A 22,833-nucleotide genomic window follows, 5' to 3' on the forward strand; every position below is an offset into this window, starting at 1 on the left:
TCTGGCACTGATTGCTTAATAGGGGTATGAAACTTTTTGTATTAAAATATGGGCGTTCAGTCTATTTCTTCAGAACTATATTACACCAGACACTGAAATACCTGTTTAGCCGTTGTCTTGATGGGTATTGCTGAATGGAGAACAAGGTGCACTGTTGAACATTGGCTTGAAGTAGATGCTTTCAAGGTATGGGTAGGGGGCACTAAAAAAGTAGTTGATTAGAAATACAATAGTGTCGTGAAATCCATGTAGATCAAGTGGAAATCCGTACCCAGGAGATTATCTGTGTTTTTGGCCTGTCACTTGGCAGCTAGTAAGCAATTCTTTGGAGATTCAGGGTTTGAGCAATTGGAAAACAGTGAGCATTAACCAAAATCACTATGGCTACGTTGTTTTGCCAATGCAGCATTCATTTAACTTTTGACCTCATCTGTCATTTGCACGTTTCCGGGGGCCATATCAGGATCTGCTTTTCTGGTACAGTACAGAAATGAGCGCCTGTTTTATGTGCTTGTATGTTTAGACAGCACAGCTCAGAAACAGAACGCGTCAAACCTTTCTCACTGATTCCGAGCGTTACTATCTGAAAATAAAGCACTAACCCAGAGAAATATCTGGTTAAAAGAGTTCAATTCAAGCTGCACCAGAAAACCCATCACATTGACTAACAGTTAGTAACTTCAGAGAGGTCTGAAGAGTGTCACTTTCAAAGCTACTCATCTTGACAGTACAGTGAAGTCCACCTTTTTCCAAACAGCATGACCTCATCACGTTGCTTAGATTGAATATGATGTAGTCCCTCCCCACAAGTTTTATCAATTTTCGTACGAATTACTTTCTGCTGGGCACGCTTTCAACAATGGACTGAGGGAAATAAAAAAAAAAAATCAGTGGCTTGCTTGAATTATTCTCAGCCACCGGTAATTAAGAAACAGAGGGGCATATTCTCAAGGACTTATCGCCGAGTTACCAACACTTCATTGCAGCCAAAGTTGCGATAACTTTATTACCCCATTCACAAGCTGGTGCTACCAGCCTATAACACCAGTTTACCTGAGATAGCATCCACAAAAAACATCGCCACAGATGACCCCGGCAACTAACACTAATATGATGCAGAGTAGGCGTTCCCGAGCAAAAAGCCACGACAACACCACACTGCAACATCCTCAACGACCAGCCAGATCAGCGATAAGCCCACAAAACAGGCGATAAGGCGCATTAGCAGCAGGAAATTAACACCTGCTCTGACCTGGTGCAAAGTCGGACAGCAACCTGCACCAGAAAAGGGAGCCCAGCCCACAGCCACAACTGAAGAACAACAGATGCCATGGAGCTACTCATGATGCAGTTGGTAGCCCCAACAGAGCCAAAACACCCACCACTACCACCCCCAGGCCCGCCACCCCCCTAGACCACCACAGAGGCAGTGCAGACAAATACAGCAGACCTTCAGGAAACGCACCAGCCTCACAGACTTAACACCAGAGAATGTCATTGCCCACTAAAGACTCAAAAGGACAACCATCCTGAACATCATAGCCCGCAGGCTGACAGTACCAACAAAGCGGACAACCAACATCCCTCCATAGACAATGCTTCTGGCTGTGCTGCATCTGTTGGCCCCTGGGACTTTCCAACCAACAACCACCAGAGTCGGAGGAGTCTCACAGCCAGCCCTATCCAAGTTCCTCAGACCTGTCCTGGATGCCATCATCAGCTTGGTTCTCCTATACTTCCCCAACACTACCCAGGAACAGCTGTAGACCAAGCAAGGCATCTACACCATAGCTGGATTCCCGCACGTGTTGGTCAATTGACTGCACACATGTCCTACTTGTGCCCCCTGCCGACACTGCACACAATTACTGCAACAGAAAGCACACGCATTCCATCAATGTGCAGCCAATAGTGGACCACCGGGCACTCTTCACCAATGTCGTCTCCAACTACCCAGGCAGTGTGCATGACTCATACATCTTCCGACAGTCCGTCATCAACCGGCGCTTCCAGGATGGCACCTACAGAAATGCAGTGCTTGTTGGTGAGTACCAAATGAACACACCACACACCTCAACTCCACAATCATGCACCTCACAACTCGGGGAATGCACACATTACAAACTCACATACAACATGCCAAACAACATGCCCACCCACCATACACGACAGCACAACGTACTGCGGTAACCTGGGCTAGCCATGTACATGACCAATCAATGGCAAGGCACCTCAGCCACACAATAGCAGAATGTGGGGAGAGGTGGGAACCAGGCATGTGCGAAGGAGGCAAGTGACCCATGAATGAGAATGCACACAATGCCAAGTGTGGCATGGATGTGCTGGACAGACTGCAGTATGCAGACCACAGACATATCCATGTTGACATATACTGCTGGTGGTGGTAGTGTTGTGAACAGTGGACGCAACCATGTCATCCCAGCCAGTGGCAAAGATCTTGGAAATGTAGCTTGTTACATACCCTCTGCAAGCGTGTGCAGAGTGGGCTGGCCTGGCGTATGCCAGGCTAGCGTAGGGGTGTGAATAAAAGACACGTAGCCCTGGCCGTGGTTCCGGAATGGCCAACGTGTCTGCCAGGTTGGCGCCTCTCACCACACCACAGGGCCAATGCTATGAGTGGTGGTGCCTGCAATCCTGTGCGCCTGCTGCACCCCAGGCCGCTGGTCCCCAGACGTCATCTTGCCCACCCATGCGCATCCAGGCCTCACTGCTCACCTTCCGACACCGGCGTGTCTCCAAGAGGGCCCACCATGTGCCGGGGCAAGCTCCAAGCCTGAGGCACGTGACCTTGGCTGCCTCCTCAGACCATCACAGCATCCACGAGCAAGGCCGCAGTACTCCTTTCTCGTTGACGTACTCCACTGGCATACACAGCGGACAAGTAGGTCACACATTTGGAACTGTGTCTTGATTACACAATGGCAGAGTACCTTTTTTATGGCTGAGTTTATGTCACTATACTCCCCTCTATGTGGTGCCACCAACTCTGAGCATAGCATTCCAACCACACCTGTCTATGGGTCCTTGCTGACTTCAGTGTTTGGCCTACACTGCTGTCCAGCAGGCCTCACAGCAATCCAATACAGTCCGTACCAGGCAGGACACGGCATCGTCGCAGGGTGCACACCCGCTTAGATCTGGTACCTCCACCACCGTCAACCAGACATCTTCTCCACATGCCATTTCAACATCGTGTGTTAGGGATCCAGGAAAAGCTGGCTGCACAGCGGTTGACCTACGCTGACCGCTGCCCTCAGCCTACAGTGCGGTCGAGTAGGTCACACATTTGGAACTGAGTCTTGATTCCTGTATGGCAGAGTTCATATAATTGTACGCAAGGAGAGGAGTAAGAGGAAGACGTGGTTCAGTCCTGAGGAAAAAAGTAACCCTGGGCATAGTGGGTGTAGTGGGGCTACGTGGAGCATCGCGTAGTGTGCTCAAATCTACGCACACTCGCACACTTCGCATACGCCCACTACGCGCCACCCGCCTCCCGCCCGCCCTCATTTTAAAATAAAGTATTTAAAAGTAAGAAAATATCTTACCTAAGGTGCGGCGTCCCGGGGCTCCCAGTTCCTCCTTCAGCTGCAACTTCTTCTTCACAAATGCGCATGCGCGGTCGCCCGTGCATTTCTCGCGAGAAATGCGCATGCGCGGATGTCCGCGCATGCGAATTTGTGAAGAAGAAGTTGCTGCTGAAGGAGGAACTGGGAGCCCCAGCACACCGCACCTCAGGTAAGATATTTTCTTACTTTTAAATACTTCAATTTATTTTAAAATGAGGGCGGGCGGGAGGCGGTGGTGGGCAACTCTGCTCTGCCATGGCGTGTGCGTAGCGCTGCCTGCTACGCCTACTTCGTGCCCCACGAAGCAGGCAGCACTACGCACACTCCGTGGGCGGAGCGGAGTACTACGCCCATCCTTAGAAAAAAGGATCCTCGTTATGGTGGTGATCGAACACTACCAACAACTGCTCTAGTGCCACTAACTCTGTGCATCGCAAGCCAAAGACACTCGGCTGTGGGCCCATGCTGACCACTGCCTCCGGCCCACACTGCGGTCCTGTAGGTCACACATTTGGAACTGAGCCTTGATTTATTTATGGCAGAGTTCATATCATTGTACCGGCCTCATCGCAGACTGCATCCCCTTCCAGGTCTGGTGCCACTGACTCTGTGCCACGGGAGTCAGGGACACTCTCTGGTTGAACTTTGGTGGTGTCTGAGTCTATGGCCCGGGGGTTGTCTTCATCATCATGTAGCTGATACTGACATGGTGGGAAAAAGGAGACTGTAGCATTCAACTGCTCCATATTGCCTGTATCTGCTTGCTTCAGCCCTCCTGACCATGCCATGGATGGACACCTTCCACTGTCCCCCGTAACACTCTGCAACATTCTCCTTGGACATCAACGAGGATCTGCTCAGCTCTTGTGGCCCTATCTCAGTGCACCACAAGTCACCATTCCTTGCGGGAGTGCCTGTGCCGGCCGCAGTGCATCCAGGGCCACTAACTCTGTGCAGCTCAAGTCATGGACCCTTGCTATTTGTACTTTGAACTTCTGATTGTCTGATCACTGTTGTAGTTGTTGCCAGCACCAACCAACCCCTGAGGGGTGGCTTACACTACCCAACACCCATCCAGCACAGGCGTCACTGGACGTGTGACCCTGGCAATGAAAGGTGCCGGGCACAAGTGCTCGTAGCCAGTTCCACAAATTATCTCAGTGTGGTCATTATGTATGCATGAGGGCCCCGGGCCATACCACATTACATTGTGCTGTGTACAGCGGGTGCAACCTTGTCACCTCAGGCAGTTGGGTAGACCTGGGACATGTAGCTGTGTCGGACCCCCCTGTGAGCGTAAGGGAGTGGACCGGCATACGGCAGTACGGCGTAGGGGTGTGGTCATTCAACACATGGCTCTGGGCGTTGAGTTTAGGCCTTGCCAAGGAAGTTACTAATGCGTATGTCTCTGGTGTAGTGTCGGCACCACCCGTCACGCAATATACAATGTTGCTATGTAGCATGCCCCTGGAGTGCGGACTCGGCCGAGGGTTACATGAGGGTGGGCGAGCCTGCTAGGGGTCAGGGATCAGACATGCCAACTGTTGTGTGTGTGTGTCGCTATTTCCGCAGCATAAGCCAAAGGTCTACCCTCAACCGCATGGGGAGTTCAGCCAGGCATGAACTCTACATCTGTGTCGGCCCTGTCCTTACCAAAGGCCTAAACACACGTGTCCTCCCACCTTCAGCACACAACATTCCTGTGTCGTTGTCAGGCATGTGGACATGTGCAGATAGGCATGACAATGGTGTGTCGCAGGGGTGCAAATGATGCAACTGTGCTGCGCACACTGGTGAATAGGCTTTGGGGAGAGAGGAGCAGCAGTGAGGCTACATAATACACATTGATGCAGCTCTTTTGCAACAAGCAGTACATGTCATACAGAAATCACAAAGTCACACATATCACACACCAATGAACCAGTGAGCCTGCCAACACATCATGCAGAACCAACTATTTTCTCATGTCTCTCTGCACTGTCACAATTGACCAAGGATATGCACTCTGCACTTGGATGATGACACCCCTCCGAGCCCCGAACACACAGACCCAGAGGCAGTACAATTCAGCCCACAAACACACCAGGGGCATCGTGGAACACACATTTGGCGTGTTGAAGTCATGTTTCAGGTGCCTGGACGTCACAGATGGAAGGCTCCTGTACAGCCCAGACATCGTGTGCAAGATGATCGTTGCATGTTGTGTGTTGCACAACATATGTGTACGCAGCAATGCCCCATGGATCCAAGTGCCAGATGCACTGGGCGATGATGATGAAGATGAGGCAGGTGGACCACACCCCACTGCAGTCGCAGCAGGAATAGCCTCTAGGAACTTCATTATTGACAATTTCTTCACATGAGCACCTCACATTGTGACAGTCATTAGCAATCATGGGACAGTACAAAATGACCACAGGCACAGCATGTGCAAATATATGCATTCCAATAACACATTCCCTATGTGCATGTCACTCATCTGTACATGCACATCACTCAGACAAGTGTGAGTGCGACATGTAGTGCTGACAATTTTATGATTTGTTCATGGATGATGGGTGTGTCACCTCTGTGCAGAGAGGCTGTTTACCATGTCAGGTATTCGAAAGGCCAATCCTGTGTGTCACAGTTCATAGGGAATCCCACTCTTTGGGGTTTCACATGTGCCCAAAATCATTCCATTTTGGCTGCCATTTGTGACCTACAGGTAACAACAGGGCTGCTTTTGGGGTCAGATGTGTACCATCATGATGCAGGGATGCCCCCTGTGACTCAAGTCCCACAACATGGGCGACATGTACGTAAGTGGGAGTCACTGCCCCTACATTCGTCCACGCTTTCATAATTGATTGATCATGGTCATGACACGTCTGTGTGCAGGAGGTGTTGCTTGTACCTCTGCAATGTGAAGGGGAGATGCGGTTTCATAGTGTCTTCCATGCATGTTTTAGCATTGGTGCAGTTTACATGCAGACTGCATTGCAATGTACATTTCAATGCCTGTGAGGAGATGCCTAATTGATGTGGGACAATGGTCATTTGTTCTACGTCACAGATGTGGGGTTGTGCTCGTACATTGTCATCTAACCGTTTTTTAAAATCTGCTTTTATGGTGCATTTTCCCGCATGACGCGTGGGAATTGGAGGCCTAGCGTTGGTTGTCACTGATTTTTGTATCACAATTGGCGTAATCGAAACTTTTTTCGCGTTCATGTTTTGCATTTTTGCGGCGGTGCGTTGATTTTAACGCAGTCATTTGACGCGTTATCGCGGGACTATCGCATGGTGCCGCCGGGTTGAGAATACTACGTTAACACGGCGTTGTTTTCCCGCAATAGACTGCGATATGCAGAGTTGCATTAAGCTAATTTTGAGGTGATTATCACACGTTCTTGAGAATATCCCCCAGAATTTATTTAAATTAATAGGGGACAATGTTGACATACAATCAAAGAGGGTTAGGTACTCTGCCCGCAAAACCAGAGATACCAGTTACACATTTGCAGGAAAATCATCTGATGGAAATGTTTTTCTCTTCCCAAGGCTGATTTGAGACTAAGGTAATAGGTAACTTGGGAGGTCTTATTATTTGCATTCAAGTCTTTTACCTGAATTTAGTGCTAAAAATTGCATTTCCTTGTAGCCATGAAGTCATTATTTGGGAAATTGTGATTGTATCATACTTTCCTATGCCCAAAATCTGGTAAAATGCTATGAGCGCTCAGAAATCATGAATTATTTAAAGCATCATCACATTTTATAAAGAGGCTTTGGTACGTGTCTACAAGTTAGATGTACCATAATTTCAACCAAAATAGAATTAGATTAATAAAGGCCCTATAAATAATAGTCAATGGCCCTATTTAATGTAAACTAAATCCAAACTATTCTTTACAAAAATATCGTCCCAATGGAGTTTTTCTTTAGGAGATTATAATGCTAGACAATATTTCTGACTATGATATTTTGACATACATCCCTTGATAGAGAGTTCTTTAGATTTAATGCTCTACGCTCCAGAAAATGATATAGCACCCATCACATTGACAGACACTTGCTGACATTTGACAGAGGTCTTAAGAGTTTCATTTGCACAGTAAAATGACCTTCTGCCCGCACACTTTCAATAATGGACTAAGGAATACAAAAAAGTGATTGGTGGATTGCCTGAATTAATTTCAGCCACTGGTCATAACTCTGGGTCTCAATCCAGTCCATCACTTTTTGCCCACTATTTCACACAACTGAAAAACCATTCATATGCAAATCAGCCTGGGTTCAGCTCGAATAGTAACACTGCAACCTGAACTGCCATTCCAGGTCTCTCTGAGCAGGAACACAAGCAGCCCAGTCCGGTTTTGGTCTATGTCTGTGCTAAGTGTGAAGGGTGAGCCCAGATGTAGACCTTATGCTCACTGTGCTAGATGACTCAGTGTACACCCTACTGATGAAGTCCAAATACAATTAATGTGTGATTGGAGAGGTAGCTTGGTTCTGGGAGCAGAACTGTACTGTTATTGCATCTTAATGTAGTGCCATTTTCAGTAGTATGTCAATCTATAGTTGCCTCTCTTTTGCTATGTCATTCATAAATTCCATTAGCCCTGTGATTTCTTATTAGCAGTGTGCTAACTTCGCAAAGAGGTGTTACTTCAGCATGGCATAGTAATAGGTGTCTTTTTACTGCGAAGAAACTTTCTAATAGTCTCCCTGCACCCACATGATTGCAGCTTTCCACCACCAGTTTGCCATACCCATACACCCCTATGGTTCATCTTGTTTCAGGAAGTTCACTGTCCCCCCCACTTGAAGGCACTCAACTAGTGCTTATTTTGAGCAGGTGATTACAAATGGGGCCCACTGGCACTAATTATGGGGGGCTGGCAGGATGGCACTTATTTTTCGACAACATACTCTGATACAGAGCAAAGGAGTGAAAATGCAATATTGCATTGTAATAGAAACCTATCAATTATACACCCGACTACTGTAATTGGTCTACAAAACGAAACTTTAAAGTATTGATTCACTTAATTGATAATGTCATATATTCCAAACAAATCGCCTGTAGGCATCTTTGCCTGTTTAACTGTCTCACCCATACATAATTTCTTATTTACACAGTTTTTCCTGAATAAATTGTATCCTTCCAATCCTAACATGGGAGGACTGTTTATATTTCTTAAGCACTTCATGGGAATGAATCCTTTTCCTCACTCACTTGCCCACCTCACTTTATTCAATTCATGTTTTTCTGTGAAGTCCTAGTAGATGCACAGTGCTACTGGACCGCTCAAACATTCCGGTTTGTGTGGTGTCCCAAACGTACTTTCTTTTTTTGATTCTTTTTCTGAAATGACTATCCACCTTCTTGGAACAGTAAATTAAGTATAAAATATTTTTGAAATCAACCCAAGTCTTGTTTGTGTGCGGATGCCTAGGTGTGTTATCTACGAAGGAAAAAATAAACTTTCTTAATGTCAATTGATGTAAAAAAGTAATACCTATTGGTTTTGCAAATGTTTGCTCTTAATTGAGACTCTGGATTCATGACCTATGATTCGTTTTTCTTCTGTTTGTTATAATGCTTCCATGCTCTTGTTTGTTATGAAAACATTAGGATTGTATCACCTCACTACAGTGGGCATAGGCTTACACTGAGTCATGTTAAATGTTTATTAACTTTATTATTAACTCATTATTGCTAGATATCAGCATTTGTGCTACTGAGCATGGAATTGTGAAAGCTTGGCTGCAGAAGTATTATGCTCTGTTTTCTCAGTTCATGTCTTAGCAATCAGCTCCTGTTGTTCTTTTCTTTGACAGCTTTCTTTTATGTTTCAATAGTATTTATATTGCATTTTTATTGAATGAGCTTTCATGTAGAACAAACAAATCTGTAGTGCACATATTATCTCACTCCTGTCCACAACTCATTCAAAATTATTCCCGCCACTAAGACCCTCCATTCCCCACATAGCTTCATGAAATATACACTGGGTCATAAAATTATCCTATATCTCCAATTATTAGAGTTGGCTCTGGTGGACTCGAGGTTAACCGGCTCTCCATTTACACCCTAGCCGACTATGGTCGAGCTCACCAGTATGGTCCACGATGTGCAACGTGTGCAACTTCTTCAAGCTGCCTGGTAGTTTCTTTGAGCTTGTCTGATAGACAGTGACTGAAGATCATCTGTATCTTCTCAAGTCTGCATTGTTTGTCTGCACGGTCAGATGCTAGCTTCCCTATTACCAGAATATTTCATAACCTGACCAACCATAATTTAGCTGTAGGCTTCCACGCCTTACCCCAAAGGCTGGGTGTTTTATGCTTTGCAATTAGGAGTAGAGGTGAGATTAGTTGCCCTCTATGAGATTTCACAATTTAACTATGTTGTACTGGTTTCATAGTAATGCCACATTCAGGAATGATTGGTGATCTCTGCCCGTGATATTCCATATTTGGGCCAGGCTGGGAACCAAAACCGGCCCAGGCAAATTGCTCGCCGGCAGGAGGGGGGGGGGGTGCGTCCAAGCTGTTTGCTAGGACCAGTTTTTGCCAATTATGTTACAGGGGGCTGATATTGCCGGCCCCCGGTAACAAAAACGGCCCCCAGGGGCCCAAAAGCGGCCCCCACCCTGACAGCACACCGGGGAAACACCCAGTGCCTGCAATGGCCAGTCCGGCCCTGTCTCTGCGCACGATATTCCATATTAAGGCCGGGCTGGGAACTGAAACCAGCCCTGGCAAACTGCTCGCCGGCAGGAGGGGGGTGTGGCCGAGCAGTTTGCTAGGGCCGGTTTCTGACGATTTTGTTACACGGGGCCGATATTGCCGGCCCTGGTAACAAAACCGCCCCCCCGGGGCCTAAAAACCGGCCCCCACCCTGCTAGCCCACTGGAAAAGCACCTGGTGCCCGCTACAGCCAGTCCGCCCTGCTATAGCATCACTATCCAGAATTCCTCTACCATTAACCATGTCTACATTATGTGGACTAATGACTCACTCCTCCTTGCAATATCACCAGCGTTTGTCACCCCTTACCTTTTTTTCCTGCTGTGCAACCTGAGTGGTATTTATTGCCATTCCTACACGAGCAAATCTTAGATGCCTGGTACACATTTTACTGTGCTTTTTCCTTATGTGGTTATTTTGCCCCAATGATCTTCCTCTAACTCTCCTTTTTTCCTAATTGGATGCATTCTGAGACCTCCATCTCCCCCATCGCCCTAACCTCTAATGCTTACTTTAAAATTACCAAGATGTCATGGAATCAAACACCACCGCATATTTTGAGGTCCTACGCTTGGTCAATACAGACCCTGTGTCTACATACGGTCACCGCTTCCATGGACTCTGATCTGTAGACCACTCTGAACATGGTCTAAAACCTGGGATCCTTGGGGATGGCTTTGATCATGGGCAAAAGTGCCCCATGACCAGCTCTAAAGTCAGAGTAGCCTACCCAGACCCCTGCTTTTAGTGGGTATACTATGCACTCGCTTGAGAGCATAGTATGACGTTTAATAAAAACACAAAACTATTGTTGATTTATTTACATTTTATACCTTTCTGTAGAACTATATATAGCTTTTTTCTCTCGAGTCACGTTTTAATTCTGCGCCACCAAATTAGTCTCAATCCACTCACTTGATTTATAAGGTCGAGGAGGCTGTCCACAGCGTTTTTTAGACTGTTCTCAGAATGATCGTTTTAATAATCTTATAACTTATCTCCTACTTGACTAGCACAGCAAACCAGTAAAGTCTTTGCTGTCTGACAAGTCTGAACCTCTATGAAGAGTGTCAATACTATCCTGTTAAGAGATTAGAGCCTCGATCACCAGTGCCCTCTTTATCGCAGACAGTGAAATCAAAACCATGAGATTCGGAAAAAAGTTGTATATATTTTACAGTAATGATTTTAATTAATTGATCGGTCTATAAATAAATTGAAATTGATTCAGATTTCACCAGGTGCAAAAAAAATAGCATAAATTACAAAGTTGCCCTTAACAATGAGGCAAAACAAGCACATTTAGGTGCCTACTCCACTAAAATCTGCATGTCCGAGTACTAAAACAGTCTTTTTTCCCTTTAAATGTCAGCAGTTCTGACCTGCCGACATATATAAAGGAGGAAAAACCTTAGGTTGCAAACGTTATCCTGCAGTGGGGCTGCAATTTAAGGAGACACTGGTAATGGAAGTCTAAATGTCCTGCAGGAGAGGAAGGGTCACATTTTTCAAGTCAATTGTAAACCTCTCATAGTTAAAACCTGTCATTTCTATCAGGCGGCATTTATAGTTTTGCATTTTTGTTTATAACGATATTATTTTAAATAAGTAGTTTTCTAGAAAGTACTTAATACCTTTGGCCAATAATACATTTTCAATGAGTTTAAATTGCCGTGAAAGGAGGGAAGAAAGGTAATGTGTTAAGAACGAAGCGAAATTGCTTTTTATTTCTACTTTCTTTGCCTTGAATGTTGTCATGAAGTGAGAAATGAAAGAGGAACGGGAGAAGGACAGGAGGATGAAAAATAGATGGGCATTTCAGATTAGTGTCTTGGAGTAAAACTGACTTGCACACTAATGGCAGGCAAGTACAGAAAACGAACAAGCGGTCAAGGCTAATCTTGACCATATGAATTTGAGCTATTCATAGAGTATCTATAGCTAATGTTAGACTATCTCTAAAAATATAATTTGAAAACGTAATATCAGGTCACTGATGAAACATCAAGGCCATTAAGGGACTACTGTATTCATTTCTGCATGCCAATTCTGTGGAGGTCTGATGAGCCACTTACCTAACTTTCTGTAGGTTCTCAAGCCATACTGCAGTACAGTCAGGCTGGCATTGCTTTTCCTCAGTATCAGCAATGAGCTAATTATTAACATTCCCGGACACCTATGCTGACATCAATAAAGATGCATTCACCCCCTGCACCAAGCCAAGGCTCGCAAAAATGATTATTTTTTAGATTTGTCTGGAGGCGGATGGTTTAATTTGAAAATAAATTACATTTTAGATTGCATGATCCTTGGCTGAAGAGCACAGGGAGTATATGCATTCAAGCTGATCTCCCACACCCATTGACTGCAGATCCATTCTTCCTTCATTCGTACACAACTAAATCCTTCCCTGGTTTCTGAATCCATGTGCACAGCTCTATTGTATTCAAGATTCGAGCTCAATAAATACCAGGTTCAAACATATATGTTGTGTGATAATATGTTAACTTTAAGTATAAAGAACACTGTTTCCCAGTAGGTATTCTGGCACAGTGGAAGATTAGCAGCAGTGCATGAGTTGATGGAGAAAGAGCTTAAACCTTAAACAGGGCGGGCGGAGCTTGCCGCGCAGCGAGATGGCTGCATTCTAGGCGAGCTTCTTGCTGATGCCCGGAAAAATCCTTAATTAATCCTGCACATCGAAGCTTTCTGCTTTTGAAGAGGTGCGCCTGGACGCCGTAAACGGCTGAGTGCCTACCGGAGCCAGAAACCGGCAATTCCAAAGACCCTGGAACGAGAAAATGCGGATCGAGATCCCAGGGCTTGGCCAAGTAAAACCGAAACTAATAGCTGCGGCCTGCAGTAGCGTAAAGAGCCGGGACGCAGAGCACGCATGGCGGCCTTAACAACGGCCTTAGCCCGGTGGTGTCGGAATACCCAGCGGTTAATTACTGGCGGCAGCCGAAGACACTGGGAGGTGAGCACCGCATAGTCGGGAAACAGAGTTTAAAACTGCCCGATTCGACTGCGGAGGAGAGATGCAACCTGCCCGAACCTCGTGGTAGGCAAAGACACACAACTGCCATAGACTGGGAACTGCCGGAGATGCGAGCGGGCGGGAGAGCAGCTGCCACCAGACCCGCACTGTGAGGAGTGATAGCGCAAGACGCTGGAAGGCTGGGCCATACTAGACGAGAACGGGAGGTGAGTGTTGCACCCTCGGGATGACTAGTACTCCAAATAAGAGCTCATGGCCCCCGAAATTGAGGTCCAAGCGCTGTGCATAAATGGCAAATGAATGAAAAGCGCCACCTACCTAAACTAGACTGGGATCCTCAGCTTCCCAAACAGGAGGTAGTCCCTGGGCCCAAATTGGGGCCAAAGTAAAATACTTCACTGGCCCTGATAAAACCCGTGGGGGACACCTACCAACTATGCTGGACAGACCTGCCTGAAACCCAAAGCCTAAACAGCACAAAGTGTTAAACGCGCCCCAGAGGAGGGCATTAACAGCCCAGTCTTGATACCAGGACACAAGTGGCTGGAGACCAGGCTTATCAACCAACTTAGCACATTGTAGACAGGCACCGAATACCATCTGTTTGCCTGGACATTCCCGGTCTGTCAGAACTTTGGAAACAGCTGAAATAATCAGAGGTCAGTGGGGAAAGCACGCTGGATTGACCTACTTGCATGCTAGCAGCGAGCCAAGACGGCCCCTAAGATAGATACCATTACCAGAGAAATACAAGTGTATATCAAGCTACTACCACAGCGACCCACACCCTCCACGCACGACAGGAAATACCAGACGTGCTACCACTATACAAGTGAAGACGAAAATGCCCATCCCTGACACCTCCCATTCACGAGGACGTGGGGACAGGGGCAGGCCAGAAGCTGGAAATATGGGCAAGACAGATAGAACCCAGCCCAAAATAATGTTTGAACATACCAAGAAACAAATGGTTCGGGGGACGGAAGAGCAACCTCATCAACAGGAGGAGACGGGAGCCAGTAGCGGCGTAACAAATGTCGAAGTGCAAGCAATGTTCACTGCTATACAGGCTGCTCTCACCAATTTAGATGGGAAAATAGACTCTCTCACTTATCGGGTCGACAGGATGTCGGAGCGCCTGGACAAGCACACGGAACGACTGGACATGGCCGAGCGCAGAATATCTGATGCCGAAGATACTCAGGTGCAGATGGATGCGAAACAGACAAGGATGGGCAAACAACTGGCGGCTATCTCGGCAAAGGCGGTAGATTTGGAAGCGAGGTCCCGCAGAAACAACATCAGCCTGACGGGCATATCAGAGACAAAAAACACGGGCCCTATGGAAAGGTATGTGGAACAATTGCTAATTGCAATGCTGGGCCGGGACACAATCTCTGAGATATTCATCGTCGAGCAAGCGCACAGATCCATGGCGCCAAAACCGCCGACTGGTTCAGCACCAAGGCCGATTATAGCACGGATACTGAACTATAGAGACCAAGATGCGGCGCTCTGGAAGGCAAGAGAGTTGGGAAAGCTGACACATGAGGATATGGACATATCAATTTACCCTGACTTCACGTTATCTGTACAGGAGGCGAGAAAGAAGTTCAGCCAAGTGAAACAAAAACTGAGAGACCTGAATATCCTGTACGCAATGCTGAATACAGCAAGACTAAGAGTCACGGATGAAAGGAAGGTGAAATCTATAACGAACCTAAAGACATGCTAAAATTCCTCCAACAGAAAGAACATCCAAAACCAAGACGGACATCCCCACAGGGAGACCAGGAGGAACAGCATACAACTTCGGACGTGGAATAACAAGTCATTGCAAAGGTTAGCGGACGCCGCTAAAAGCTAAAATGATCCGGAAAGGCCTGGGAGGCGAGGTACGGTTGCATAATGGAAACAGACACCGGAAGTGGATGGTATTGTTGTGGTCTGGAAAATGGGGGGCCACAGCACACTAGCCATGACCTGTGGTACAACTGAAGACAATTTTAGTAATCTGCTGTTCTACAGAGTTAGCAGATGGTGGTTAGACGATATCCGGTTGGCCAAGTACTCAGCGCAGAGAAGTTGAACATCACCAAACTATGTATCACTTGGTATATTAATGTATTGTGTATTGTAACTGAACATATTTGAACTATGCCCACCCTCAGAGACATTATAGACTTATGGCAGACTTGTCAGGTGCACCTTTAATTAACATAACATGTTATGTCTAGTTTTGATGTATACAATTTTGCAGGGCGTTTGCCCATGTGAGGAACCCACAGGAAACGCCCTCATGTGTACACCACATTAGCTTATTGTAAGGGCTTTTTTCTTTTCTTGTTGGTGTTTTTCATGTTTAACCGAGTTGGGATTGGCTCCGCCACTGGGGCTAGGGCGGAGTGGGTGGGGGTGGGGGGATGGGATAGAACAAAATGTCTGGTCGACGAAATGAAGCTATTGACGCAACTGCCGCTTCACACATACACCATACAAGGAACAAGACAACACCAAGCTGTGATATATACACATGGCTGACACTGGAACGAATGCTAGAAAACTGACGTTTCTAACATGGAATGTTCGTGGACTTCAAAATCCACAAAAAATACAAAAAGTACTTGATATTTTGATAGACACGGTACTGATGTGGCATGTATACAAGAAACACATCTAACCCCCACTACTGAAATGCGGGTGGGCACCAGATGGGCGTCATACCGCATGGCATCATCAAACTCCACGTATGCCAGAGGGGTTCTACTACTAGTCAGACGGAGTACCCCATTCCAATTGCTCCATACACTACGCGACGATCAAGGCCGTTACGTTACAGTGCAAGGTAATTTTGGGGGTTCAGTATTAACCATAATCACATCATACGACCCAAATACAGATGATCCCGCGTTCTATGCTGAGATATGGGCCAAACTTAGAGAATTCCCGAGTGCACCAATAATATGGGGGGGAGACTTCAACACCTGTCTGGACCCAGCACTTGATAGATCAACAGGTAATGAGAGGTATGGCAGACAGGGCAGCCAAAGTCCTTAAAGACGGTATGGCAACATGGGGAATGACTGACCTATGGAGTCTGAGACACGAGGGCCGGAGGGAAGGCACATGCACATCTGTGACGCACAACACATGGTCCAGGATAGACTATTGGCTGTTGATGGCAGAAGCATGTACATGGACGTGAGGGTCAAACATCTGCCCAAGACACTGTCAGACCACGCCGCGGTTAGCCTCACGTTGGACATCCCAACTCACATACCAAGACATTTTGCATGGAGATTGCAAGGTAGTGCCCTGTTAGATCCAGAATTCAGGAGCGAACTCCGACAGGCAATTGAAGACTTCTTTGAGTTGAATACTGGATCCGTAGAAAGTGAGGGGACATTGTGGGAAGCATTCAAGGTGACTGTTCATGGGCACTGTATTAACAAACATGCCGGGATCCTGAAGGATATCCAACAGCAACTAACCATAATAGAAAGGGACATTAGTACACTTGAGGCGGAATACACACAGACACAAAATCCAATTATATTGGCAAGAATAAGGGAAAAGATGGACGAGTACCAGAAATACGCCATGGATGAGGTAAAATACAAATCAAAACGATACATAGCACGGAACTACGGGGAGGGAGGTAGGCCGGGGCGCACCCTGTCGAGCAAGATCAAACCTTCTTACACAACATCATACATAACGCAGATACGGGATGAAGCGAATCAAATGCAGTACGACACTAAGTCCATATCTAAATGCTTCCAGAAATATTACACACATCTTTATGATAAACAAACTAACACTACAGCAGAAGACATAAACCACTACCTCCAGGACGTAGCCCTAGCATGGCTCTCAGACACTCACTGTAAATTTTTGAGCCACCACATCACCAAAGACGAACTAACAGACGCAATAAACTCCTAACGAAACAACAAGGCTCCCGGGTTAGACGGGTTACCTGGGGAATTCTACAAAACATGCAAAGATCTATTGATACATCGCTTAGCTGAAATGTATGAGGAAGCGTATGATGAGGTTAGGCTCCCCGCCTCGCTGAGAGAAGCGCTCCTGGTGACACTCCCCAAGCCAGACAAAGACGTATCACGATGTGACTCGTACTGCCCCCTGTCATTGATAAACATAGACACAAAGATTTTGGCAAAAGTCATTGCCACTAGGATACAACTACTGCAGGAGAAGTTAGTATTACCCGATCAAGCAGGTTTTGTACCCACTAGATCAACTAGCCTAAACATACGCACCATTTTTGCTCTATACCACCATCTGGATCCGGACTTGCCAGCAGCAGCAGCTTTGCTAGATGCTGCGAAAGCTTTTGATTCAGTGGAATGGTCGTTCATGTTTGTGGTGTTGCGTAGAATGGGATTCCCTGAGCAATTTATAAAATGGATAGAAATTTTATTTTTACGCCCCTACCGCTAGAATTAGGCTGAATGGACAAATATCGGATCTTATAGAGCTAAAAAGGGGAACGAGGCAGGGCTGCCCGCTATCACCGATTCTATTCACCCTGATTCTGGAGCCCCTTGCCTGTAGGATTCGTTAATGTCACCGGGAGGCTGCCTTACAGTTTAGCTTATGTCCCCTCAGTATATCATTATACGCTGACGACATGGTATTATTTACACAACACACTAATACATATCTAAACAGCCTCATGAGAGAGTACAACTGTTTTGAACAGTATGCAGGGTTAAAAATAAACTGGGACAAATCAGTGGTTATACCCCTAACGCCGGCTACAACCCAGCCAGCATTGGACTATCCTCTGAGATTGCAAACTGACCCAGTGAAATATCTGGGGATATGGATACTTAGGGACCCAGAACTAGTCATAAGGGAAAACTATGACAGGGCAATGACTAAACTAGATGAGCAAATAGCAAGATGGATACAGATGCCTCTGTCGCTAGTAGATAGGATTACACTGCAGAAGATGGTAGTATTACCCAGGTTTCTATACTTAATCATTAACATCGCAATCTGGCTCACACAAGCTTTTTTTGTAAAACTGCGGTCAGCAATGCAGAAGCTGACTTGGGCGGGTAAACAGGCTAGGGTCAGCTGGACTATATTAACAAAGCCGTACCATATGGGAGGTTTTGGGGCACCGGACCTGCAGCTTTATTTCTACTGCGCGCAAGCGCAACATGCCTACTACTGGACCAAACAGCATGGATACATTTCACACGTGGCAGTGGAAACGGATAGTGTACAACCCGCTTCATTGATAACTTTCATATCAGACCCGAGGCCTTATGCACATAGGGACATGATTCAACCTGTACACTGCACATCAAATGCTTGGCACGCACTGGCACATAGGGCAAACAAGCTACCTGTCTATGCACCGGCGCTTCCTCTTGCCAATCACCTGAAATTATCAGTAAGACAAAAGAAGAAAATGTCGCTATTACTAGAAGATATGAAAATCTATAATATGGGGGATGCCTTTCCTAACGGAAGATTCCTACAAAGAAATGACCCATCGCTAAACACACACAACACACCAATGAAGATATTTACTCATATGCGGCTGCAAGCAGCAGCTAAAGAGCTATACAATACCAACCCGGAAGAGCCACCAACGTTGCAGGCATTACAGGCCCTACTAGTAGCGACAACGCAACAGAAGTTAGTCACCCGACTATATAACGCGTCTCAATCAGAACAAAACGTAGCGATCAATAGATCATTAGCTAAATGGGAAAAACTGTTAGAAGATAAGATAGAGGAGCAGGACTGGGAATATAGCAGCACACAACTACACTTACTGACATCGAACTGTAATCTATGGATTATACACTTTAAATTTCTTCATCAATTTTATTACACCCCGACCCAACTCCACAGATATGGTCTAAGACCACATGACAGATGTCTTAGGTGTAATGCGTAATGCCATGAATGCTGATTTTCTACACTTGGCGTGGGTATGCCCCAAAATACATGACTACTAGCAGGAAATTGTAAGGGCGATAACCGCAATGCTGGCTGAGCAGGTGCCGAATACGCCAATTGTATGCTTATTGGGAATATACGAATTGACACCGACAAGAAGGTGAAAGTTTCTGGCGGTGGCGCTACTGCTAGCAAAACGACAGGTTGCCATTAAATGGGGCAGTAAACGCCCCCCTAAATTCAAGGACTGGCTCCCGGACATGTCATATTGCAGGGAAACTATGGAGACATACGCGGAGGAAATACTACTATCGTCGAGACCCCGAGATTTCTGGTAACCACTGAAACAATACCTCTTGACAGTACATGAGGATAACGAATAAATGTAAATTGGTGGAAATGTACAAATATAGGTGTTGCTCTGTTATAACCTTTACTCTCTTTCGCAGTTAAGGGGACGATATAAGGCATTGCATTGCAATATCATGTGTAAAGTAATGTAATTTTTTAATGTCAAACGAAGAACTGTAGACCTGAGATGATAAGAGTTTTATTGTCGAACTATGCGGAGATGTACAATCTGTTGTCAGCCTAGAATGCATGAAACAAAAGCAATTTATCACTATACATAGAAAGTTCACAGACATTATGTGGTATACCTTGTAACAAAAAACAGTATAGTGTCTATGCCATACATTGTTGACCAGACGAAATAAACAAATTTATAAAAATAAAAAAAACCTTAAACAGGGAAATTATGAGTGCTTTGAGGAAAAATAAGTGACTGTCAAGAGATCTAATGTCGGGGGCAGATGATTTCGAATATTTGGAAGTTGAGAATGATAAGGAACAACCTCTAGCGAGGGATAGATTAATTTTTGTTGAGGGCAAGCAACCGAGGCAGGAGGATCTGAGCAGACAAGTAGTGGCGCAGTGAAGGCACTTGCTCTGTGGATGGCACTGGCCCTGAATATGAAAAACGTGATGTGTCAGGCTTGAAGATTTCAAGTAATACATTGAGTATGAGGAAGCCAGTGAAGAGCTGAAAAATGAGGAGAAATAGGGGACCTGCAGGGAAGCTGGAAGTTTTGAATGTACGGGAGCCATAGGATCGAAAAGAATTGCAGTAGCTCAGGAGGGAGAGGACTGGGGCCTACACTTCAATTTGACATGCTGAGAGATAGGAAGCAAGGAAAGACATTTTTGAAGGAAGCAACATAAGTGATAGCAAGAGAAGGGAAATGTATTGATCTGGGTGTGTAGTTGAAGCCTGGTGCCTGGTTTCACAGTAAAAGCCATGGTTACAAACTTAAGATATAGAGATGGGTGTAGGTCCTAGGTGGGCTGGCCACCAATTAGAATCCCAGCGCAAGGCATCCTTGCCTGCAAGAAGGATCTCTGTTTATCGGTAGTGACTTAAATAGAATTGTGATGCATCCAAAGGACAACTCTAGTAATCCAAGAAAGAACGTTTTTTGAGGTACATTCTAGTCTGATGAGGGGCTCAGTGTTATCAGCATTTAAGACAAGTGAAAAGCCAAAACATCCGATCAAGAGTGCAAGAGGGGTGACATGAAAGTTGAAAAGTGTAGGGCTGAAAAAGGAGCCTTAGGATATCCACTGGGGATAGGTTTAGATCTGAAAAGTGTGAGATGAGCTGCTTGTCTATGGTTCATTAGGAAGGATTTAATCAAAGTGAGTTCTTAATTTCTGGCACCAATTGAATAGTGATGGCCAAGCACAGTGTCATGGCACATCATGTCAAAATCTGCCAAATGTCAAGAAGACCCACAGTGGCAGATTCACCCTGGTCTACAATAACGCAGATGTCATCAAGTATAGTTACAAGAGTGGTTTCCATACTGTGCATGGGACTGAAGCCGAATTGAGAGTTATCAAGGAGATAATGGGTGTCCAGATCATTAGAGAGTTTGTGAGTTAACGCCCCTTTCAGTGATTTTGCTGGGTAGAGGACAAAGAGATATAGTAAGGAAGTTACTATGTATGGCAGAAAAAGTGTTGTGTTGTTTTTTTAAAAGGACTGATGTGGCATGTTTCCAGTCTGTAGTGATTTCACAACTAGAATAAGAGAGGTTGTTGAGGTCTGTGAGTGACTAGTGATGGTAGTCGATAGTTTGTGAAAAACATGTGCAGGACATGGGTCTATAGGAGAACCTGGAATGATGGTCAACAGAAATTTCAGAGGAAAGAGGTGAGAAGAATAGAGAAGGGCAGTAGAGGAGACAGTTATGGGGTGGTGAGAGATGTGGGCTAAGAATAAACTTTATCCTGTAAGTCTATACAGAGAAACTCACAAAGGATCAAAGAGGTGGTGTTGGACCTGACATCCTTGCATGGTTTTCTCCCAACTTTTTTCCTTCCAGTCTCCCTTTTTTCTGATTTTGATTTTGCTGGCTTTAGGACTCTGCACACTTTACCACTGCTAACGTGCTTGTGCTCTTCCCTTAAAAATGTTAACATTGGCTCACAACCAATTGGCATATTTAATTTTCTTGTAAGTCCCTAGTAAATTGACACTAGATATAGTCAGAGTCAGTTAATTAAATGCTATTAGTGGGCCTTCAGCACTTATTGTGCCACCCACGTAAGTAGCTGTGAGAAACCAGGGCTTTTGCAGTGTCCCCCAACTTGTTGCCCTCATTTTGACTACTACATGCTGTTTTTCTGATTCTGATTGTGTTTTGGGCTCTGCTATCTAGACCCTGTGTTCTGATTAAAAGGTATGTGGCAATAAGGTGTAATTACAATTGGTATGACAACCTACCTGTAATTCCCTAGTATGTGGTAAGGCATGTAGGTTTAAAGGCCCAGTAGATTTAATGCACCTAAGTGTCCACTGCTGTGCTGCCTGAAGCCATTTTAAAGGCAGCCGTGCTTTGGAGGCTGCTTTTCAAATTAAACTATATGCACATTTTACTTTGGATTTTAAGGTACTTCCAGAGTTTTAAACTACCCTATTTTTACTTATAAGTCACCCCTAAGGTCTGCTCTATGTGCCCCAGGGGTAGGGTGCCTTGTAGCAATAAGCAGGGGCATTTTAAAATATGTTTTATATACCCTGGTAGGGAAAAACTGCCATTTTTGTTTTACCCCATTGTATGCATATTGGCTCCATAAGCTGACATAGAAATACCTTAATAAACTATAATTATTGATAAGAGTGAGACAAAGTATAATTCAAAGACTTAAAAGAATAGTTATGAAAAATCTAACAACTTGCCAATGTTAGATTTATTTTAACTGTTACAGAAAATAAGTTATAGACTTTGCTTTTCTGATGTGCCAAAATCCAGCCTTTCAGCAGCCTGTCCTGATTAGCCAGTCTTTGACAGGCTGAGCCAAACTGCTCTGATGAGGTGTGACGTGGCCTGCATAAAGCCAAAGGAGATCTGGTGGGAGGAGATCTGCAGCTGGAGAGCAAAAGGCAGGATGGGGGTGTAGCCAAACAGGGCTTTGAAGATGAAATGACAGTTAGGACAGGGGACAGGCTCACCCTCATTTCCTGTACCCCCAGCCAGACAGGACCCCCAATAATTGAATTATCAG

At 45.5% G+C, this 22,833-nt stretch overlaps 1 protein-coding gene and 1 pseudogene across 2 annotated transcripts in view; one reads left to right on the forward strand and one right to left on the reverse strand.

Annotated features, from left to right (window-relative positions):
- Positions 1 to 22,833, reverse strand: part of TRPC4 (transient receptor potential cation channel subfamily C member 4) — a 1,369,656-nt gene that overhangs the window by 346,159 nt on the left and 1,000,664 nt on the right. The gene's annotated exons all lie outside the window — the stretch shown is intronic.
- The window catches only part of LOC146802167 (putative tRNA(His) guanylyltransferase), a 30,519-nt pseudogene continuing 25,041 nt past the window's right edge, over positions 17,356 to 22,833 (forward strand).

The sequence above is a fragment of the Triturus cristatus genome, chromosome 8 (assembly GCF_964204655.1).
Source record: "Triturus cristatus chromosome 8, aTriCri1.1, whole genome shotgun sequence".
Classification (NCBI taxonomy): Eukaryota; Metazoa; Chordata; class Amphibia; order Caudata; family Salamandridae; genus Triturus; species Triturus cristatus.